Source organism: Larus michahellis, chromosome 7 (assembly GCF_964199755.1).
Source record: "Larus michahellis chromosome 7, bLarMic1.1, whole genome shotgun sequence".
Lineage (NCBI taxonomy): Eukaryota > Metazoa > Chordata > Aves > Charadriiformes > Laridae > Larus > Larus michahellis.
In genome coordinates, this window is record NC_133902.1 from 32,405,627 (window position 1) to 32,420,130 (window position 14,504).

At 39.1% G+C, this 14,504-nt stretch overlaps 1 protein-coding gene across 5 annotated transcripts in view; it reads left to right on the plus strand.

The window, feature by feature from the left end:
• The window catches only part of ZNF385B (zinc finger protein 385B), a 172,858-nt gene that overhangs the window by 94,987 nt on the left and 63,367 nt on the right, over positions 1-14,504 (plus strand). Inside the window, exon 1 of one of the 5 annotated variants that reach the window (XM_074594785.1) lies at positions 8,380-8,501. The exons of the other annotated variants lie outside the window; for them this stretch is intronic. The gene's annotated coding sequence lies outside the window, so the exon portion shown is untranslated. Of the gene's footprint in view, positions 1-8,379; positions 8,502-14,504 lie in introns of those variants that run through there. 5 annotated transcript variants of the gene reach the window in all.

A 14,504-nucleotide genomic window follows, 5' to 3' on the forward strand; every position in this document is an offset into this window, starting at 1 on the left:
GCCATTGCTCTAGAAAAAGAAAGTATAAATTCTTTGATAGATATCTTGCTTTGTTGCAAATTGCACAAATCTTAATGTTCCTCAATGAAAGCTGTCTCTGCTTTTCGCTGACTCAGCTGACAGTGCTTTGCATGCAAGCAAATTCTCATGGTAGGTGTAAGGGACGTGGCAACTAGCAGCTGTGCTCAGGGGTGTTTTATCCTGGACTTTGCCAGAAGTTCATTATGGAAAATTAACTTCTAAAATCTGATACAACTTATATTTAGGAATACAATTGTAAATCTTATATTTATTTCAAAGATAAGTAGCCCTGCTCTTGACTATGACGCATGTTTGTCCTTAATATGAAAATAAAAGTGTTCCATGAACAAAAGTTCCCAGTTTCATTATAGCTATGGAACTTTCCGTTTCATGTGCGATGGTAGCAGGACTCTGTACAAGACTCTTTGACAAAAATAGTATTTATATAAAGTGGAAAATTCCACTTGCAGAGTGAGAGGGAATCTTAGCAACCTTCTTTTCCCAGAATTTGCAACAGCTACTGTATTGAGAACTACTAAAATGTTCGATTGTCAACAACCAGATTTGACAGAAATGTACATGTGAAAAGTTTTTCTGCTTTGCTTGTCTGCAGGAATAGGTACATGATTCCTATCAGAGTGATTCTGTCAGGGTTTATATTGTTCTCTGCATTTCAAATGCAAAAAAAAATGCAAGTACCATAAAACAAAAATGCAAATTTCAAACAGAAATAAGTGCTTTTCTCTCTTATTTTACCTGAAGCTTTTTATTTCTCTGTACAAAGAAATACAGTGATATTTCTACATATTTCCATGTTATGACGTTAAGATTATGACAACCCTGTTTGTGCAGGAAGGACCCACTTTTGTGCTGTAGAATGGGTGCGATAAAATACACCGCACTGGGGGCATCATTGATGTTAGCTTGGAGCATATGTCTGGGCTTTTGTTTGCTTCTGTTAAATTTTGTTTTATTGATCTCTTGACCCAAACCTGTGATAAAACTATTTCTGAAAGACATAGCCTCCTTGAAATCAAGCAAGGCCGTGTTTGTACTTCATAAAAGAAAAGTCTGACACTGGCTATAAATACCTTATTGCAATTCATCTTTTAATGATTGCAATCATGGTACCCATTGCTGGTCATCTGATCCTCCTCTTGTCAATGTAGAATTGCTTCTCTTGTGCGTATAACACCGCTTTATTCAGTCTTGATACAAATGCATGTATCAAGATTCCCAAATTCCCTTGAGAGATTATTTCCACAGTATGGTACAGCTCAAAAAGGCTGCCACTGTGAACATTAAATATCGCTCAGAATAATGTTGGTGTCAAGAAGCTTTCCCTGATGTTCAGACCTGTTTTTCTCAGTTGGGTCCTTTTATTTCAGTTCTCTCTATTCTTCAAACCTTTCAGAACTCTTTACTTCAGAAGTCTTTCAAATACTCTGTCCCCCCTCTTGCCTCTACATCAGTCGTGTATTGTTCCTGGGGTATCCATATTTAACTTTTTGTATTTTGTAGACTTCCCAGAGCTTGCTTCTTACATTGCTTCGCCTCAGTCTCTTTTCGGTTTGTAAATCCTTTTCAAGTTAAAAGTACCTGCTGCTCAACACAATAAGCATTATCAGACAGGGACTGACAAGTCCTTGCTTCATGTAAGGGACACATTGATACTTTGAGCTTTGTCCCTCATGCTGTGGCCAGGTTATTAGGCTTCGTGTATGATTGTTTTATGCAGAAGAGGATACTGGGCTTTTTCCTCCTTTGCCTTAATTGCTACTCTGGCAGGTCAATCCCTCCTTCAACTCAAATATTATCTGGAAACACATCAAACGTTTTTACTATTTATATCTTTTTTTCATATTTCTCACTGCATGACCAGGGTCATCTTTAAAAAACTTCACAGACAGAATGTCCAGATATTTTTATTTTCTGTAGTTTTTGCCTAAGTCTTATTTTAACGCTGCACCGCTGCCTGATGGATTGATTTATCAATCTATAATCTATACCTAGCCCAACATATGAAGACCAGGTGGTCTTAGACTGATTTACAGATTTTCTTCACTGTTTTGTTTGAATATGCAGAAATAGAAATACTGGGCAAGGCTCACAGTGTCCAAACCTCTGTTCCTTTAGGCACAAAGGTTTACAGTCTCAAAACTAGTTGAAGCTTTCTAATTCTTACCACACTGGAATCCAGCTGCTCTTATGATTTCTTCTGATTCCCATCTTAAGTTCATTTTTCCTATCCTTCATCATGGATACCAAGAATTAAATACTGTGCTACAGGTGAGATCTCTGCTTCTCAGTTTGTGTTGGAGACACATTTCCTCGAATATTTTATTTTATTTTTATTTTCCATGATGGCTCTTCTGGAGTTCATTGTTTTAAACAATGCTGTTAAATCTGGGAAAAAGAAAACATTTATGGCTATTTTCTCTTCTGGCTTCAGTGTTGTCTAAAGACATACCTCTCTTTCTTTTTTTTTTTTTTTGATTGAGATATCAGTCATGGTACTTTATTCAAATGTGCATTCCATAAAGCATTTAAAATATGTGACATATATTTCTGTTCTTCTATCATAGAAAAGATGTCTGAGGATTAAATTTCGCTTTGCATGACTTTTTTTGTGTGTGTGTGACTTTCAGGAGCATTTAACAGAAGATGTTTGAAGTTCATGTCCTGGGAAAAAGGTATTTTAGAAGCCTGAATTTCTGCATTGGCAGGAAGTTGTAAGATAAAAACTGTCTTTGCAAAACTTGTGGTGAAATGGACCTTATATTAAAAAAACCCCAAAACGTAATACATCACATCTTTGAGGGGTGGATTTAGAATACTTTACGTATATTTTTCACTTTAATGTAAACATTTTGCTCCTGGCAAATGGACTTATTCTTCTCTTTCCTGTTCTATTCTTCACTCTGTCTACACTTTTTTAAATACTTAAGGAATTTTTTTCCTTTGGAAACAGCTAAGGCCATTGTGCATCTTCCTGGTCAAAGCACATAAAAGCAAGTTAATGGTAAGTTCAGTTGCCCGATCTTCTTCTGTGCTGACAGGCATGTACTATAGTTACGGAAAAGTTTCACCCAGACTCCAATATCAAATGCTTCCAGAGAACAGTTTTGAAAATACTGAAAAATGACACAGAAATTCCAAGGGTGGAGGGAGATCACTTACACTGTCTGTTGTAGGTGACCATGTTAAAAGTGTGTAGGCCCCTTCTGTAGGTGATTGAACTCCAGAGGGTACTTCTTAATCACCACTGCTTAAGGAAACTCAGCTCCTGAATTAGGGACTTTGGTTAGATTCCTTAGGTTATCCAGCAGTGACTATATTCTGGAGTATGGTTTCACTCTGAAAGGCTTTATCTATTGCAGAAATATATGGCATATTTTAAACCCATTCTGGAATGCATACTTAACTGAAAACATTACTGGTGTATCCACAGGAACGTATAAGCCTTGACCTTAACTAAGGAGCCAGTCTTTCATCTCTATCTTTGCCAACTTCTCTTGACAGATTTAACATGCCACTGTAGCAACTGTTCCTGCAAGGAGATGTTATAAATTCAGGACACTTGCACAGAAATGGAGGGAGAGCTGCAGCGTGTAGTCCAGAATATGTGGTAACAGAGAGAGGAGTGGGTAAGCTGTGATCCTCTCCCTGGCCTGCAAGTCACTGTGCATGACTTGCTTGCTGTGGTCCTTTTTGCTACAAATGCTGCTATCTGTGTAAAGTCATAATTGTTTGACCTTTCCACTCGGTGTTCATGTATTTCATGTCTTCACTGCATTTCTCTGTGTAGCAATTTAAGAACTATTAGTCAAAGAAGAGCGTGTAGTAGTTTCTGTTCATGTAGTATCAAAGTGAAAATGTGAAACTCTGCTAACAAATACCGTGATACCTCCTCTCACTATTCCTTTGCATTGAGAAATGCTAGTTATAGCTCCTGACCCGGCAGCTGTTGTTTCTACACAGAGCTCCTCCTGACGAAGTTAATCAGCCAAATTTCACACTTGTACTGCTGCTAATCCTAGTGAGTCTGTGGACTTAAAAGGAACGATGACAGATTTGCACCAGGGTAACAAGTTTGGACCATTTGCCAGAGTTTTGTAGATCACATATCATACCTCCAGGCCTTAAGTTTATAAAAGCAGTCTTGGTTCCCCTTGGCTTTCTCAACAGCAAATATATGCAATTAAAAGGGAAAAGCAGAGGTGTGTTCTAGTGTGCTGGGTTGATCCTGACTGGATGCCAGGTGCCCACCAACCCACTCTGTCTCTCCCCTCCTTGGCTGGGCAGGGGAGAGAAAATATAATGAAAGGCTCTGGGGTCGAGATAAAGACAGAGATCACTCACCAGTTACTCTCACAGGCAAAACAGAATCAACTTGGGGAAATTAATCTGTTAACAAACAAAATCAGAATAGGGTAATGAGAAATAAAAACTGAATCTTAAAACATATTCCCCCAACCCCTCCTTTCTTCCCGGGCTCAACTTCACTCCTGAATTCTCTACCTCCTCCCCCAGCGGTGCAGGGGGGGATGGAAAATGGGGGTTGTGGTCAGCTCATCACACATTGATTGTCTCTGCCGCTCCTTCCTCCGCAGGGGGAGGACTCTTCACACTCCTCCCCTGCTCCATGGGCTGCAGTTCTTCACAAACTGCTCCAGTGTGGGTGCCTTCCACAGGGTGCAGTCCTTCAGGAACAGACTGCTCCAGCATGGGTCCCCCACAGGGTCACAAGTCCTGCTGGCAAACCTGCTCCAGCATGGGCTTCCCACAGGTCACAGCCTCCTTTGGGCGTCCACCTGCTCTGGCCTCGGGTTCTTCATGGGCTGCAGGTGGATATCTGCCTGGAGCACCTCCTCCCCTCCTCCTTCACTGACCTCGGTGTCTGCAGGGTTGTCTCTCTCACATGATCTCGCTCCTCTCTCTTCTGACTGCTGCTGGTCTAGCACAGGTGTTTTTGGTTTTTTTTCACCCTTCTTAAGTATGTTATGACACAGGCGTTACTGTCACTGACGGGCTTGGCCTTGGCCAGTGGTGGGTCTGTCCTGGAGCTGTCTGGCGTTGGCTCTATCGGACACGGGGGAAGCTTCCAGTTGCCTCTCACAGATGTAGCACCCCCGCTACCAAAACCTTGCCACACAAACGCAATACATGCAGATACAGTCTTTTTAAGATTTCTTAGTATCTAAAAGTATTCTCTTATAAAATGCCTTCAACTGTAACTTCAAAATCTTACATAAATAATTCTCTCTCCGATAATCTGCGTTGCATTTCAGGATTTTTACTCTTTCTCTTGCAGTAAGTGGTATTATAGCTACCAGAAACGTTGTGGGGCAGGGGGAAGCCATGCCTTTGTAATAGCAGTGTTTTCCCACCTTGGTGCCTTTTGCCCTTTCTTCCCACCTCAAAAAACAAAACTCATTTTCTCTGAATTAAGTAGTTTCATCTCTTATTGTTAAGTTTTGAGAAATGCAGAGATACAAAGCCACATTTCAAACCATATGTTTTCTGTAAAATGTGTATTGCCTTTCAGTCAGAAAAGCCTGTCTTACTCCAGTCTTGCCAACAGATAAATATGAAGTGAGGTTAAATGTGTGTGGTACTCTTAAGAGAATTAAGAAAAATGTTTAAACATGAATTTAAAGCCCAGTGATTGGGAATTTAAGCTCATTCTTAAAACAGGAATCAGAACAGAGGAAAAAAATGTGAAGTGTTCATCACTTTGTTCTTACTTCTCAGAATGATAGGCTTAATTATTTACTCTATTATATAACCAGGGACTTAGAAAGTCAAATGGTGAGGGAAATACATCTGCCATTTCCAGGAGGCAGGCTGAAAGCCTGTATGCTGCTTATATCTGTCTTTTAAAGAAACTAGCATTTAGGGTACTAAATATTGATTATTGCTTTTGAAATGAGTGGAATATTGCACTTATTTTTAAGATAGTGCAAAGGATATTTATTAGAAGGGACAGGGAGTCGCTTCTTAAAAGAAATAGTAACAGAGTAGCCACCTTAGCCGATTTTTAAGTTATGCAGCAAAGTGCTACTACATTGTAGTACACCAACCAACCACTAGTGAAAGTAATTTTGAAAAGAGGATTTGGTAGATTTTTTTTCTTTAAGATACCCTTATCAGGATATTTCTTTCGCCAGGCATACTGTAAGGGTTTGGAAGTTCTTTATAGAGACCCTAATAAGAGCACAACTGCAAACTCCCGTGGCAGAGGAAAGATAGGAAGTGAGGCACGAGTAATTTGACTAAGCCACAAACTCTTTATGGACTCAAGCACAAGAATTGTATGTATAGATAGGAAATGGAAAGTAGTTTAAATTACTAAGGATGATGAAAAAAAGAATAACATGAGTGTGTACAACAAAATCGGAAAATAAAATGAGACTGAAATAAGCATCAAACTTTAAGAAATCTTTCTGTAAGTGCATTTAGAATACTTACAGAATATCAAGGGAAAAGGTGGATTGTTATTCTGTGAATGTCAGAAGACAAGAAGTTTTGGTTGCATGGTGCCATTTTTGCATTATTTTTCATTAGAAAGATCAATTGTGTTAACCTGAGAGACACCAATATAAATATCAAAAACCTGTAAGAAAGGTCAGAGTGTCTTGATGAACTTGAATCTTCAACATGCAACACGTGACGAACACGATGTAAGGATACTTGCATGGATGGAAATATCGGAGCTGTTATCACTTGTGAAGAGAAGACAAGCTCCCAGAGCACTAAGAGAGACAGTGGGATCCCAGTATTTTTAAAAGAGAAGAACGAACGAACTGAGTTTAAGAACTAATAGATTATCTTCCTTTTGAAGAAAGGGACAAATAAATTATGCCAAAGTAATATGAAGGAAAACAGGAGCTGAGTATTAACCAATGCGGCACATAAGCAGGAATCATTATTCTGTGAATGCAGGAAAGGATTGCTGTATATCACAAGCTGAACGCGAGTTAACACTGCTGTGTTATCAACTAAGATGGATACCATCCTGAGAGATATAACCAGAAACATAATGTGGCAGGCATGAAATTCGTCTGCCACACTGCAAGAAAGATGAGGGCCAGTTCAGGCGAGTCTGGATGAGAATGAGAAAGCATCAGCGCTCACAAAATTTTTCTTTTCAGCCACCTCCATCTCGTTACTCTCCGTTTCACAAAAATTCTCTTCTGTTGCCTTGTTGCCAGTTTGTTTCCAACTGGTCTGACCCCCTGTGCTGGCTCAAGGGAAGTGTCAGGAATGTGGAGGGGCTGTGGGGCTCCCAGCGTGGTCATGGAAAGTAGATGCGGCCTGCGTGGCACATTTCATAAAAATGCTTTCATGCTTTTTTTTTTTACATCGACACTCACCTTTTGTTTATTTCTCCTTATTTTCAGTAGAGTGTTTCATTAATTAATTTATGAAATAAATCATATTGAAGTGATATTAATTAATCTCTGGGAAATTAGAGGTGACTTTTTTGCGAGGCTTGTACTAGCTGAAGTCAATTTGAATGTTTTATAAAAAAAAAAATTCTTCTTTGGTCCAATCTCAATTTAATTTAAGAGAAACATTCTGCATTCTGTTATATACTGCTTTTTTTTTTTTTGGTCTCTCTCTTCCTGAATGTAGCTGAGCGTAGGGTTGCCCAACTTGTTCATGTCATGCAGTCTTTGAAAAACATAACAGTATCAAAAGTCTTTTATGGTCCAGCCCTGGCAGGGCTGGTGCACTGCTGCACCCAAAAGCAAAATAAGGTTTCCAGTCAGATACCGGTGGTTAATTAGTGCTCAATAAGGTCACCAGTGTGGTGATCTCTGTTAACAGGTCTGTTAATTGGAAATCTGTTGCCTTTGTTCCTTCCTGTGTAAGAGAGGGCAGATAGCATGTATTATAGTTTTATAAATTTTCAAGTTCTTACTTATTCATCAGTACTGACTTTGAGAATAAGTAAAGCAGTGCACCTTAATTCAGGAGAGTCAGGATTTGTGGACTTTGATCATCTGAATGTCATGACCCCACGCTGTGCTCTAAGGTCCCTTTTTATGAACTTTTTTAAAAAATTAAGCAGACACCATTTCTTTTTCTTCCAGAAGATATTCAAAAGTCAGCTCTGTAGCAGCCAGATAGCCATCTAAAACAGTAACCCCTAGGTTTAGTTCCAAGAATTATAACAGGGAAAATGCTACTGAAATACAGTTTATCAGTCTTTTAGTTTATATTTGATCTGGTGATGTCAATAGCAGGCTGCCCTCCCTCTGGAGTCAAGTTGCAAACACTCTCCTCAAGGGTAATTAAAGCTAAGCACACAATTACAACAGCCTGGATTTGTTCAGGCTTGCTGGTTGCCCACTGTCTCATAGCACCTACCATCACAAAAGCACCATGCTGAAATGATTCTTTATCTCTGAGTCTTGTGCTGTGTCTACGTTGAAATGCTGCAGAGGAGGTGGATTATAACCTTAAGGACTAAGGTAAGCATCATGGCACTCATTAACGGTGGGAAGCCTTTGTGGGACTACATGGTCTGTGGTTTATTGTGCTTCTGCTTTGCTAAAATGGTTCATGGTTGTGTGGTCATAGCAAAAACCTCTCCAGCTTCTGAATATCGTAAGGCACTGGTGAATTTGTAGTATCTGTCTTCCATTTGTAAATGGCCTAAAAATGTTTGGCCAGAAATGCAACTCTTGTGCACTTCTCACAGACAGGTTAAAGTACCTTTATTTGTATTTTTAGGTGAGAGGAGTGCTGAGTCTGCCTCCTGCTTTCTTGAGTGGGGTGAGGTCTCTGTGTGTTTTGCGTTTCCAGGTACGATGCTACAGGGTGCACTGGTAACTTGTAAAGGTCGGAAACGGAGCTCTTACTTGTCCCTGGCTGTGACTTTTATGAGTGTGGGCTCTGAAAAGGAGGAGATGTGGTATGCCATCTGATGAGGAGAAAGTTGAAATCCTCCAGGAAATCCTATGAAGACACTCTTGTTGCTTTAGTTAGAGGCAGCAGATAGAGGAAGAATTAGAGAGGTTTGGGAAGAAGGAGCCTTTCCCTAGTATTAACTAGGAAATTATGAAATAGTTCTTTTTTCTGTTTATTTAAACTACTTCTAAGTAATCTAGGAATTGCTTTGGTAAACCAATCTTAGAAAAAGGATTATATCACATGGACTTAACTTAAACTGCATGCGTGATAAATCTGCCTGCTACCTTTACATGTTTGCCCTCTTTTGGATGGGTGCTTTTATGCTGCGCGCCCTATGCTATGGCAGGGCAGTTAAATTCAGTGTGGAATGTAAGTTATACGGACAATGTTGTGAGGGTTTTTAAATCTGTCCTTCTTCCCTGTCTTGTTGTTTCTATAAATACATGAACAACAAAAGGAGGGCTAAGGAGAAACTCCATCCTTTATTGGATGTGGGGGGGAAAACACAGTGACAAAGGATGAGGAAAAGGCTGAGGTACTTAATGCTGCCTTTGCCTCCGTCTTTAATAGTAAGACTAGTTGTTCTCCAGGTACCCAGCCGCCTGAGCTGGAATCGTGGAATCATAGAATGGTTCAGGTTAGAAAGGACCTTAAAAGATGATCTAGTTCCAACCCCCCTGCCCTGGGCAGGAACACCTCCCACTAGACCAGGCTGCTCGTACCCATCCAGCCTGGAGAAGAAGGGGAAAGGGTTAGTGACCTGCTACACCACGTAGACACACATAAGTCTACGGGGCTGGATGGGATATTTAAAAGACATGTGGATGTGGTGCTTAGGGACGTGGTTTAGTGGCGGTCTTGCCAGGGCTAGGTTAACGGTTGGGCTTGATGATCTTAAAGGTCTGTTCCAACCTAAACAATTCTAGGATTCTATAAAAACTAGATTTCATTCAGTAGAGATCCTGGTTTCCATTGCAAATATTTTCAATAGGCCACTTTGCAACAACATCTAATTTAGGTTGTTTAATCTTTTATCTGAAAGATATTTAGGGAGCAATACCAAGAGAAGAACTTAGGAAAAGAAAACAAGAAGCAACTTAGGTAACTGTATTTTGTAGAGGTGATAGTCTAATATGTGGGAAAAGTGAATGAGGCATGAAATTCTCTGAGCTATAATGACTTTTAAGAGAGTTGGAAGTTGTTTAATGTGGTTAAGTGATTAGATACATCTGTGAGGATGTGTATGGGTCTAGACCCCTATTACCTTTGTGCACAGCGTTGTTGAGCTGCTGTTGGAATATTGAAGTGGAGTAAAGAGAGAGAAGCCAACTGCAAACATAAACCCCCTGAATGTAGAAGTTAAGGCATAATGGTTTTGACTGACTAATAACAAAATGGTCACCCAGCAGCATTCCAGGTGATAGACTTGTTTGGGTTTAGCGGGTAGCAACTCAGTACCTCCTGAAAGAAAGTCTGTGTTGAGGGTCTCTGGGGGTTAGATGTAGAGCTCAGTGGTGACAGAATTCAGGGTAAAAGTTAGATTTTGGGAAACACTACGTTATATGAGAGGGGGAAGAAAAACAGGGGCTGGCATGGAAGTTGCACCATGCTCTGGACAAGATTGTGACTTCAGTAGGCATGTGGGGATGTCATGGTTTTAGTTAAGGGTGACAGCAGAAAAGCAAACAAATGCCCTCTCTCCCTGTGCCTTTGTGTTGGGAGAGTGGAAAAGGCAAGAGGGAGGATGGTTTGAATAAATCAAGACAAAGAATCCTAAGGATTTCAGAAAGATCTCCATTAGTGCAGATGGCAAGAGAATAGAGAGCTGAAAAAGACGCAGCTGTTTTTTCTGTCCTACTTGGAAAACTTCAAAGCGAAAACAACTCCAAAGCAGCGTTTCCTAGAAGCCGATAAGAACAGAGGAGGGGGCAGAGCTGTTCGCTTAGGCTGTGGATACCAGAGGGAGCGGCTTGAGCAAGCCAGAAGATTCTGAGAAAAAGAAACTGGGATAGACTGCAAAGCTCCAGCTGACTTTAATGCAGGCAGGAGCGTTGCATTTATTAATAGCTGTCACTGTTTGATTTGAATAAAATCCAACTTGCTGAGCTTGACGGTGTTAAGCTATAATGTGCCACTTTGCTTTCCAGTTGAAGAAATTGTCTTGGTTGCTTTAGAAGTCTAGAGAACTAGCTTTTTTTTAAGAAACTAATGACAAATATTTCCATACCACCTATGGATGGTATGCAAATTGCAGTTGCACTGCAGCCAGCATCTATCTTCTAAATATAGTGAAGGATTTTCCGTGATTTATTTAATTGCTTAGACTTGACAAGGAGCCAATGCTAACATGCCTTGATGCTAGTATAGTACTTCTGGAGTTCACTTGACTTGGGAATATAGATACTGCAAAAAACCGTGAGGAACAGTGTAGCACAATTGCTGTAAAATTTAGGGTGTACGTTGTGGAGGTGTGCAAGTCCTTTCTCGGCTGCAAGAACACAAGAGTGGTGGCTAAAGGACAGGAGTAACACGTTCTGTAAATCCAGGGGAGTCGGGGCTCTTCCGAATGTTATTACCAGATAATTGTAACACAGTTATTTAAGGAAAAATGCAAGATAATCTGTTCCACTTCTAATTATTGGAATTCTCTTCCCACTTGACCTGTTCTCATATCTTCTATGTTTTTATATTTTATTTTCAAAAACTATGGGGATTCCTGTTTTTATTGCAAACTATTACAAATGCAGTACAACTGCAAGGAGAATGACATTTTTCTTGATTAATGTTTTGATGTATTTATCTCTAAAATACTGAAATTCCATTGTTATGCCTTTACCCTCCCTCCTTCCCCACCAGGTAAACATCATTATTTGTTCTCCGTTATTTTGATGTGTTAAATGTAGAGATTAAGAAAATAAATATTAACACAGTTCATTTGAATATTACTATCATTATAATAGTGGTTTTCAATATCATCTTTTCCATGATTGTCTTCATATCAAGTATATGCATAGTATAGTCTACATTTTTATTTTTTGAAATGAACATCCTTCAATCATAAGACATTGGAGATGGAAAACAATTAGGTAGGCAGAGGAGTATTAACAATTCATGAAAGTTAAAGTAATTCAAAGTCAGCCCCTAATATTCAATGAAGAAGGGTCTGATCTAATGAAGATTTGCTTACTTGTACGTACAAGTAGGTTTATGTTTTTATTTTTAAAATTCTTATGTGAAGTATATGGAATATACAGCTATACTTCTTTTCTGATTGTAAATGAGCTATATATAGTTACCAATATTAGGCAAGTAAGTGATGGTTGACGTTTTGGATTGATTAAACGCCAGAGCTTCCATTCATTTCAGCAGCACCAGATTTCAATATATTTTTGGTATTGACCTAGTTGGTGGAATCCAACGTATATTTGCAATGTAGAAATACCTCATTTCACGGTATCTGATTTTATACAAAAGGAGAATATGGAACTCTGTTAGCATGCCTTCATAGAACATTTATTCCTAGATGGATAATAATGGGAATACTAACTTTATGCTCAAGCATACTGTAAATCATGTTTTAATTTGTAGGGAGTGAATTATTTTCATAATTTGTCATGTTTTTTAGATAAGTTATTCTTGATCACAAAGAGCTTAAACTGTACAATGTAGAATTTGTACTTTGCAGTGAAGTTGCATCAAATGCCTCTGAGTTTGCTGAAACATCTACTGAAAAAATAAACGCAGAATGGAGTGCAAAATATTTGGCGTGTCATTTTGTATCCATGTTGCTACAGAAGGCTAGACCCGGACCAATGCTTTCTTATCACTTGTCTTATGGGTGTTACACAGAGTGGTTCTTGCTTAGTGCTGTTGAGTGGCCATAAGCTTTACACCAGTTCTTGCTGCCTTTCCTTGTGGCTGCTGAAAAAAACCCCGCATCTTTTGAGGATTTGCCCATTTTATTTGCCAAACATGAATGGTCGTGTGTAATTTGTGCTTTTAAAATCTGTTAGTAAGTCAATGGAAGGTCTGACTGCTTCATTGATACCTGAATAATGTTTAAGAGGTATGAATTCAAGGCACTCTCCAAGTTTTAAACGATGCATGTGTATCAGTGGCTCTGATGGTAATCATATCAACTCCCAAAGGAGCTGCGTCCTCGTTCATTAGTGAGTTAGTTTGTATGGTGCCCTAGGGGCAGAAAAGTTGTTAGCATTTTTCCTATTGTCATCCCGGGGCTGTGCCATGTCTCATGTATGCTGGGCTTCTGCTTCAAGTTATTTTTAAAAATAAGTTGTCTGGATAGAGAGTTATCTCGTAGGATCATGTTAATTTGCCGTTTGAGAAAACCTGTTGAAGTAATGGTCTTATCTCTCCTTGACTACTTTACTTTTGACAGTCTGGAATTCCTATGGGTATGATAAGTCTCCTTTATCGTAATACCGTGTTATAAGGAAGGAATTTTTGTTCTGCTGAGTGAATTCTAAAAAAAAAAAAAAAAAAGGTACTAAAATGCTATATTTACTCACATTGCTTTTTATTTAAGAGGGGAGAATGTCTTAAGGTTCACCTCCATGAGTATTATTAATGGAATACTTCGAGGATTGCGTTTTTTAAAGCATTTTGATATCAACACCTGCTGTTCAGAAACTCAGAATTATTTCACTTGCACTTAACTTGGTTTTAGCAGTTTATCTTAGGCAAAAACAGAAACACATGACCTTCTCTAATACCCATGTATAGCTGTAACTAAACAAACAAAATCAGAAAAATTCTGAAACCTGTAAACTGATCGTGCTGAGAAGGAAAAAAGACTAATATTTATATTAAGTATTGGAAAAGATCTCAGAGGCTAATGTCGTATAAATACCTAAACTACAAAATGTAATGACTTGCAGGTGATTGATTTTTACCTGTCATTTATGGGGAAAAGAAGTTGTAGTGAAAGCAGATAGATCTGGGGCATGATGCAATAGGGGCATCAGATATCAGGGAAGAAAGCTGTTAATTTTTTTTATGGTGTGCATTTCTGTAGTTAGGTGGGCGGTTTTTTTAAAATGTTATTTCATTGTGCCAATCATCCCGAAAAGCTGCATATAAGCAAGTTTAGGAAAGTCTTGTGCAAGTTGGGGTTTTTTTGGTGGTGGTGAGTTTTTTGGGTTTTTTAATTTTTTGCAAGGCATAGGCAATAGAGCTGAAGAGATTTTTACTCAATATGAAAGCCTACGTACCACCTCTGGCTCTAACCTGTTTATAAAACTGTTTTTTGAGCCACATGCTGAAGTAAATATTTCTGACAATGTTCAAAACTTCCACTGACAATTTAATAAACTGTGCTGAAACTGTAGAGTCCCAGAAGAAGCTCATAGAAGAGCACATGCAGAATTATCTTGGAATCCTTCCAGGGAACTGTTTCAAATATGTCCTGTCTGGTCTTCTGTCTTCTGGAGCTCTGAAGGGAAAAACAGTGTAAATGGAGATGACAGTGCGAGGTCTAAAGGCTGTACATTGTGTGGTTGCAGTCTGTAATGAATTCAGCCAATGTGGGCAAAATGAAAGGG